Below are 9,265 nucleotides of genomic sequence, written 5' to 3' on the forward strand. Positions count from 1 at the left end.
GTAAGGAAGCAACAGCAAAATACACAGTAAAGGAACTTGAAGACACTTTTACATAAAGCTGATCTGAGTCGATGTCACAGGATTACAAGTTATATAAAAAGAAGCGAAATGAAAGCCATGGGATGATATCCATCAAAGTAGTGAAGCCAAGTATATAAACCACCCTTTGATAGCTTTCAAGCATTGGATGTTACTGAACAGCACTGACAGTAAATGCAATCCTGTAGTGGTCATTTACCATTGTATGTTAGCAGCCTCATGCTAAGTGGTACTATGCATGCTGTGCTATCCTTAGGAGAATGCATATACCCCTCTGGAGCCACCTAATTTCCTTTATGAAAAAGATTTCCACATCAGTCAAAGTGAGTAGGAAGGTCCACTCTGTTCAGCTTCCTTTTCTGTCCTCTGTCCATCTCATTTTTGCCCACTTGCCAGAATATTTACATGAAAAAAATCTACTTTATGCAATGGTTAGAGGAGATGTACTGGAGAACTTGCCACTAAATAATGCCATTTAGCTAATTAAGTTAGACTGGTAATAAAGCTAATGATAGAAACAATAGTTTTGGCAACAAGCATCGAGTTCTGTGAAGAAGAATGTGATTGCTGCTTGGATCCCATTCACTTTTGAAACTGCCATTTTGACGTTCATAAAGTAAGCATGGCTTTGTGGAAAAAGAGTGCTTTCAGAGATGCATGGTCAGTAATGACTACAGAATGGGGATAAAACAGGCTGTTTAAGATTCTGTGCGTGTGTCATGCCAAACTTTATTCTCCAGAGGGCTCAGAAGCTCACAGCCAGCATCTTCTGGAAATGTGTCACCTTTGGTTGCTATTGATCAGTAGCTACCTACTGTTGTGCTGGAGATTCAGCTTACCAGCAACAAAGTACAGCAAGCACCAAGGGTGCTGCACAACAGTGCACAGAGCTTTTTGATGAACAAAGTAAGGAAAGAGATATCTTTGAATAAGGTCAGAAATTACTCAGTGATAACATGTTTTCATGTTATCTGTGAAAGCATCACCACAGCTCAGTTGACAGAGGTGAGAGACAACTCCAAAACACTGAGAAACAATCACAAAGGCTATCTTGTTTTTTAGTACTGAAGAAAAGAGCTTGATTCTTTTGGCTTTTTGTCTTCATTTTTTTCCAACTGAATTTGCACTGCTTTACTTCAGTTTTACGTAACAACACCGTGTGAAAAGTGATTTATTTTTAATGTATCACAAAAATAGTTCCTTAAGATGGTTCTTCTAAACTGCAAAAGCCCCAAAAGTTTATAATAATTTGAATTAAAAAATAAAAATTGCCTGAGATAAATACACATGCAAAAAAGAAGTAAAGTTATGGTGAATGGGGTGCACACAAGTCATCAAAGTGCACACAGGCACACAAGTTCAGTTTACAGTCCAGTCAACCTGTGGACTTTCTGCCTAACTTCCTTTCTGGAAACCCATAGGCCATTGGGACTTTGCATTATGTTCCCCCTTGAAATCAAGGTCCAAAACTTTGTTACAATAAACTTTTATTTTTTGTCACACTCATTGGAAGGATAAACCTGTGCTGATTGCATCTACCTATTCTCTGCAGCCCCTGAAATCATGGTACAAGTCTGTTCAGCCCCCTGGCAGGCAGCAGAAAAGTCCTTCTGAGCATATCGTGCTCAAGTGGAAGACATGCTTCATGCTTTGAGTAATCATCTGACTTGTTTCCTTGAAAAATCCTTTACAAACCTACACATCTCCAACCAAGCAGTGGCAAAGAGGGGGACGGGGAAGAAAAGAAAAAATGAAGTCAAGAAAGAAGAAAGCTTTACTAGATAAACACAATAAGAAGATGCATAGATATTTTGTCTGAAGCCATTTGTGGACATTTCAGAAGGATGCATCACCAGGGAACTGAGTGTTTTTTGTCTAAGTTTCTGCAGTTATTTCCCATGTGGTTTCCTCCAACATTTACAAAAAAAATCCACATTCAATTTAGAATAATAGCACAGTCATTATCTAACTGGTGATACTTAACTTTGGCAGGGGCAAATTTACTGAAAGGTAGTACTTTTCTTTCCCATATCAGCCTCATTTTTGTGATTGGCAGCTGACTGACTCTCTTGGTTTTATGAATATATTTGCCCTTTTATTTGCATTTCCAGCTTTCCAAAGGCTGTTAGGAATGGTTGGATAAAATTACATCAATATCAGACTATTAGCACGTAATTAGTAATGTTGTTTGTGCCAGAGAACAGGCAACTATGGGAAAACAGGGGATGTCGGCTAAAGAAAGTCTAAGGCCCAGTCTTAAACATATGCTGTATATTTACTGTAACGGAGGAAAGAAACACCAAGTTATTTACAAAACCTGGAGAGATCTCCAGCCTGCTATTTATTACAGGAGGCAATGTTCAGCAGGCTTAATAAATAGATGTGCCCTTCAGACTGCTCTCAGTTTGTCCTATCATGTCTTTTTCCATCTTCTGCCTTATAACATTTTCTATGCCTTGTAAACTGATAGGAATTCATTCCTCAATGGCCATACACAGAGGTTAATAAGCTCCCAGCAGCAGCTGACTTGGCGCTAGAGGAGAAATATTCTATGCTACATCCAGTTCAGAAATGTTACCTTCATATCCCCTTCCCTGTTTTGGGAAACTGTAAGTCCTCTTCCACTTCAGTTTTTCTGGATATAGATTGGCTATATATAGTGTGCTAGGTCTCTCCTCTTGTCCTGTGTCCGAGAGGTTCATTGTGAAAATTGCGCAAGTCGATGTGACGCTGAGTCAGCCAGAGACATGAGGTAGGTGTGCCAATATTGTTCCCTATGTCAAACCACAAAACAGGGCTTTTAGTGCTAAAAAAACATAATTCATTAGGACCCAGGATAGGATGAAGTAACCATTACAATAGATAAAAGGAAAATTTCTGGGGAACACAGCTTAAACTGTTTGAGAACAAATCTCTCCCCTATCCACTGTGCCCGTCCTTCCTTCTGACCTTGTTCTCCATCCTGCAGTTTTCACAGTGGATTGCAGCAGACTCCCTCTGACTGTCTCTGAAAGTTTCCTTTCTGTCACCTCTGTGTCTGTGTTCTCTGTTTTCTCACTGATTTGCACGCCAGCTGCAGGCTCCCTGCCTGCTCCACCCTGCACTTGCCAAAGGTTGTCCTGCAAAGCCTCTAAACTTACTCTCAGAGATAACACCATCTCTGTCTCCCTTCAGAGGGTGCAAAATCCAGGACAAAACAAAGCAGCAGCTTTTGACCTTGCTGTCCAGCACAGCCTTTTAGAAAAACACACTGCTCATGGAAACTGTGAACAAACAAGTAACTCAGGCTGTTTAACATGTCACTGTGACACGGTGGTGAGCGGGAGAAAGGCTAAAAGAATTTAAGGGATTATTGGGGGACAAGCAACTAATCCTGTGTGTATTTCTCTCACATTTCTTACATTGTAAAATGTCATTCACTTGTGCAGCCATGAAGCAGAGGACTTGCTTGTTTAAGAAGAGCAGATCAGTAAGGTACTGAGGATTTCTATTCCTTAGAAGGATTCCTTCTAAGGTGATAAAAGATCATAGTTATCTATACTGGCACAAACAGCAAGGTGTCTCTCCCTTGTAATATTAGAGTCGAAATATGACACTTTCCGTGCCTTAAATTCAATTTTTTATCCTTGGAAGACATGTACAAATTCCACTATAAAATAAATGGAGTTTTGCACCAAGTGTTGAGAATGTTAGAGGTTAAAAATATTCTCTACCTCCTGCCTCATCCATGCCCTGCCATCTCTATATATTTTCATACATATGCAAGTTTATGCTGTAAAATGTTCATAGCAAGAGTTTGCTATAAAAAATGCTATGCATTATACCTGATAAAATGCTAAAATAAAATGGAATTAAAAAAAGCTGTGAAATATACCTTCGATGCTGTGTGATGCAGCACTAGGAAATGTACCTCAGAAGAAACTGCGAAACCTGTAACCTAAAGCATGGCACCAATCAATCCATAAGAAAAACTAATATGCATGATGCCTGGGTTTTGTGTACTCAGTGAGCACATTGACATGATAAGACTTTTTATTATTTGAATGTGCTTTCCCAGAAGGGGAAGTATAAAAAGTACACTGCCACCAATTTGGATTGAGGTCTGTAGCAGTCTGCTGCAAAGGAACCAATCATAACTGAAGGAAAAGGAGATGTCTAAATAGGCAAGCCTTTCTAGAAAAAAAGAAACTAAAACAAAACACCTGGAAGAATGCAGACGATTGATAGAGATTCTTTTTCCCCCTACAGCTTTTTTCAACTATAATCCTTAAAAGATTTTGAGACAGTAATTAATGTAAAAGTTGAAAAGTCCTCAGTTTACATATTTTTATTTTCCTGTTCCTTGCAATTAAATTCAGTAATATGAGCAATGTTGATGGATTTTTTCCACCTTTTCCAATCTTCCAGTTCCCCAGTTTCTCAAAATTCTGAAGTCATGAAAGCACTAAAAGAAATATTAAGCCCTGTAATTTTTCTAGTCAGCCCTTTTCCCACATTAATTTTTTTAAGTTAAATATTTCTTCTTTCATCATTCTGAAGCTTTATATAATATAAAAATTATATATATAATATAAAAATAAACCCTAACAGAACTATCACTCCGTGCACTGAACCAAATGGTGCAAATAAGGTAGGAATAGAAAGGACAAGTAAGGAAAATCTAAAAAAAAAAACTAAACAAAACCCACCTATTTCCAAATTAGTAACTTTTAAAAATGCATGTATACATGCATTTTTTCCTCGTCTCTTTTCTTCTAGTTTGATCTTTTCAGTGCTGAAAAAAATGCAATTCACCGTCTATTTATGTTTTTGGCTTTGTGCAAATGTTTCTCTGCCTTTCAATAAATTCTACTCACAACACGTAAATATCTGTGACAAAGACCATCCCCCTGGAGTGTTACAGGATGCATTGCTAAGCAACATTTTTTTAGTTTGCTTCAGTTTTGTTCTCTTTTGTTCTCTCTTGGAGTTCTTTTAGTCACTTGCTGTCTTACTGTGCGAATGCAGAGGGAAGTTCAACCAGGGCCCCTCTCTGCAAGAAATATGCTATGTAAAGAATTCAGATTTCAGAGAGCCCACACAGAAGATTATGACATTTCTTAACTGACTTTGAATCTGATGTTCAGAAACAGAATCCCACTGGTATATGGGAATATAAACCTGGGGTATTTCTACTTTAGATTTCCATTATTCCCTGAGTGGATGGGTCTGATGAAGCCTCAACTTCAGAGCAGAAAATTAACTTTTGCACTTTTCCCCCCTTCTTCTTCCCTTTGTGTTTTAATTTGTAAAAGAAATCTGAATATATAGACTAGATGGGAATCACAGAGCACCCCAGCAAGGTCCTTGACTAGGAGATCAACAGTGAGGGCTTCAAGACATGTGAGAGTCTGCAGCTGCCTTTGACCTACTGTTGAGACAGGCTCAGCTTGTCTGAGCCCCACATAACTAAAAATATGCAGAAAAAACCATAAAAGATATCTCCTTGTATTGATGGGAATCAAGCATAAGCCTGAAAGTCTAAATGTGAATCTCCATACTTGAAATGTTTTTTAAATTATTAATGGACATGGATGCCTTAAAATTGGCAACATGAAGAACAGGAATGCAAGCGCTCTCACATTCATAGATAGATCTGTGGTTGTGTAAAGTCCTCCCAATAGAGCAAACTTTGCCAAAAGCTAAAAACACAATATCAAACTTGGGCCTTTTCCTTAGAGGGAAAAAAAAAAAAAAGGTTGGATTGTTTTTTTCTTTTTTAAACAGGTAAAAGCTGCTTCTAAAGCTGTCATTTGAGAATATGAAGCTTTTCATGCCCTCAAACCATAAGGTGTCTTCCTGACTCCCTCTTATTAAGGCCTGCATTTCTGTTAGTGCTGGTGTTAGGGGTGCATGGCAGGGGTTTCAAATGGGTTTGCAGCTGACCAGCAGCAGACAGAAATGGTAAGTTTTCAGACGTTTATGACAAAATTAATCTCTACAGACAAGGAAATCTTATATTGGTATGAGGCTGGCAGCTCCAAGGCAACCTTGACATAAATTTTCAGCAAACATATTCCTGCCATTGCAAGCTGTGCTATCCTATCAATTCAGTGTGATTATCTAGTCCAATACTGGGAATCCACATTTAATAGATGGCTCCAGCAGCAATCCTCTGACACCTTCAGCTAAAGCTTGTTCTCACTATCTTCTTTATCCTCATCTATATTGCTGTCTATAAGAGAGCTTCCCAGTTCCATGAATTGGTATGTAAGGGCAGGTATTTGCTTCATAAACTCCTGCTATTTCTCAGCTGCTTGTCAGTGCAGTGGAGGATTTTCAAAATGGCATGTAATTAACCATCACTGAAAAAGTAAAAACTAAGTGTAGCAGGTAAAAATGTGATTTGTCAGGGTTGTTCCTTCCTACAGATTTTTAAATATCACCATGTTTCTCCCAAAAATGAATTCATGAATGACTATAGTATTTTTACCAGTGAACTGTACTTGTGGAAGTGGAAATTCCTGGCTTCCCTCCAGAAAAATAAACACTCTATGAACAGAAACAATGCCTCAACGTTTCATATAACAGGGTAGTAGTGCAGATGATTACAGGACACTTAGCTTACTGATAGTTCATGGACATCCTTACCCACTTTAACAAAAGTACTCATTTGTAATGTGCTAACAAAACTAATTTTGTTCAAAAGTTGCATTTTGGAAAGTAGTAACAGTAAGAGTTTCACTTTGAAGTTTCACACTTGGAGCAATTGTATGTGTGTGATCTATTCCACTGAGCACAGAATCCATTTTTTCAAGCACTGAAGCTATTTGGTGGGGTCAGCTTGAGACAATCTGGCAGTGCCTTTAACACTGAGCTGTATCACCCCCCAAGGGCAATAGAGGTCAAGGCATTAGGCCACTGACAACTTGACAACTGTGCAACTTCACTGTGATACTATCAAATAACAGCACATATAAAATGTAAATATTCCCATCAACCCAGCAATTAAGCGTAAAAATATTGTTATATAACCACTAAACAAACATCCTAGTTAAATTTTAACAAACTTACACTGATTCTGCTTTCTTTCTCCTTTGGTTTCCTAACTCATAACCTTTCTCTTTGTATTACCTTTGTTTCTTGCTTCAATCTTGGCCTTTGAGAATACAGTCCTTTCTTGTCAGAATACTCCCACGTCTTTTGCTACCTAGTACTTCTAAAATGTGTATCATTTCTACAGCTAAATTGAATAAAGAATTCCTTTGTTACCAAAAAAACAAAATAGCATCTACTGCAAGAGATCAGATTTTCCCATTTGGAGCTCCTATGGACTGCTTCCATTTCCCCAGCTATCTCGAGATAGGAAGCCCAGCTGTTTGCTTTTTTCACTTCTTTCATTAGAGTTCACACTTTACCTCCAGATACCCTGCTAGAGCAACTGTCTTCCTACACCAAAGCCCTCTGGAGATGTATAAACATTAGTGAGCATGTTAGAAGCACTAATGTGCAGAAACTCACCCTCTGCTGCATATGTGGCCTCTCAAGCTCTGTGCAGGAGTGCTCTTCTGTCTGAAAATAAAAAGAGTGGATGAAATGCGAAGACTTCTGTGCAACTGCAGCAACACATTTTTTTCTTCCTTCCAAATGCATTTACTGAGCAAACACCCAAATCCACTGGAGTTGTGGCTAATGAGGCACCTATCCTGCAAGGCTGTGGTCTCTGTCTCCTCAGGAAGAACATGGTGTGCACTTCCTCCATCCCCTCTACCTTCATCTGCCATCAGCTCTGTGGTCTCTTTCTTACCTGAGAAAGCAAGGTCTTTTTATTATGTGAATAGGTTGAAACTGTATTTTTAATTATTTTACCAATACTACTGTTACTTGATCACAATGAGATTATGGTCCTATTTTCCTTTTCACAAAACTTTACGAGAGTCACTAGAATAGGGAACGCATCATCTGACAGGCATCTTCTTTCCTTTAGATTCATTCCTGCAAATGTTTGCAACTTTCCTTGTCAGAAAATAATGCACTGGATGCAGTAGCATTTTTCATTAACTTGGTCACCATTCTAATAGTAACAGTACTCCCATAATATGCACCCAAATTAATATAGGCTTATTGTTGGATGTAAGTGATGTTGACCTTCAAAATGGAATGGTTACTCAAAAAAATCAACATTATAAAAGGAAAATTGCCTTTTTTGCCAGTATTGTCCTATCAAAGATTTTATCTAAGTGGTTAACTTGACAGCTTTAAGAAAACTTTGTTATGATTAATTAATGTATTATGTCTTGCTTGGTTTTATTTCATACCACAATTTTTAATTCATTTCATATTACAATATTTAATTAATTTAATTAACAGTATAGCTTCATTAAGCAATGATATGTTTTTAAATTAAGCTCATTTCTAAAACAGATTTTGAGTTACATTTTAAAGCATCTCTTGCATTCAAGTTCTATACAAATTGCACTCTTGCCTGACCCATGACTGAAATTAGGCACAGTCTTAGATATTTAAATTCTTGCAACATAATAAGAAACTCTGACAAACAGAAGTGGGATAGATCCTTCTTTGGATAAGATGGATAGCAGAGAGCTGCAGAATGTGAAAATGTTTAAGGTCTAGACAGAAAAAACCCTACAACTTCAGTTAAGACAAACAATAATGATTTTCCTACTATTTTCTTATTTATATATAGGTATTTTATCTGGTTGGTTAATCTTGGTTTGTGGCTTGCATGCTTTTAATAAAAAGGTCTGATAAATATTTTAACCTATAAAATGGCAGGACTGAATAATTAAAAAAGAGAGAGAGAGACCTGTATAACTCATCAGCTTTTGGTGAAATGGATTTTTGTTAATTGTTGCCTCTCAGTACATCTCAGGTGAGAGATGGAAATCTAATAATGTCAAGTTGTGAATATAAGATGACATTCACAATGTGCTCCTCTTTCACATCCTTTCACAGATATTTTTTCCTATCATAGGGTTCAAACAATTATTTGATGAATTAGGAATTATTATTTTCTGGGTCTAGTTAGGTTTTAAAAATATTTTCTATAAATTTCTTAGTGCAATTTGAATTACATTATAAGAAGCACAAATAACTAAAGGTGACTGGTAAAAACTACATTATATATAGTTTATTTCCTTTTTTTTTTTATATTATGGCAACCTGACATAATATTTTGTCACTATAAAGGAACCAAAAACCAGGTTTCACACTAATAACACGTTAG

The sequence above is a fragment of the Molothrus ater genome, chromosome 2, assembly GCF_012460135.2.
Source record: "Molothrus ater isolate BHLD 08-10-18 breed brown headed cowbird chromosome 2, BPBGC_Mater_1.1, whole genome shotgun sequence".
Taxonomy (NCBI): Eukaryota; Metazoa; Chordata; class Aves; order Passeriformes; family Icteridae; genus Molothrus; species Molothrus ater.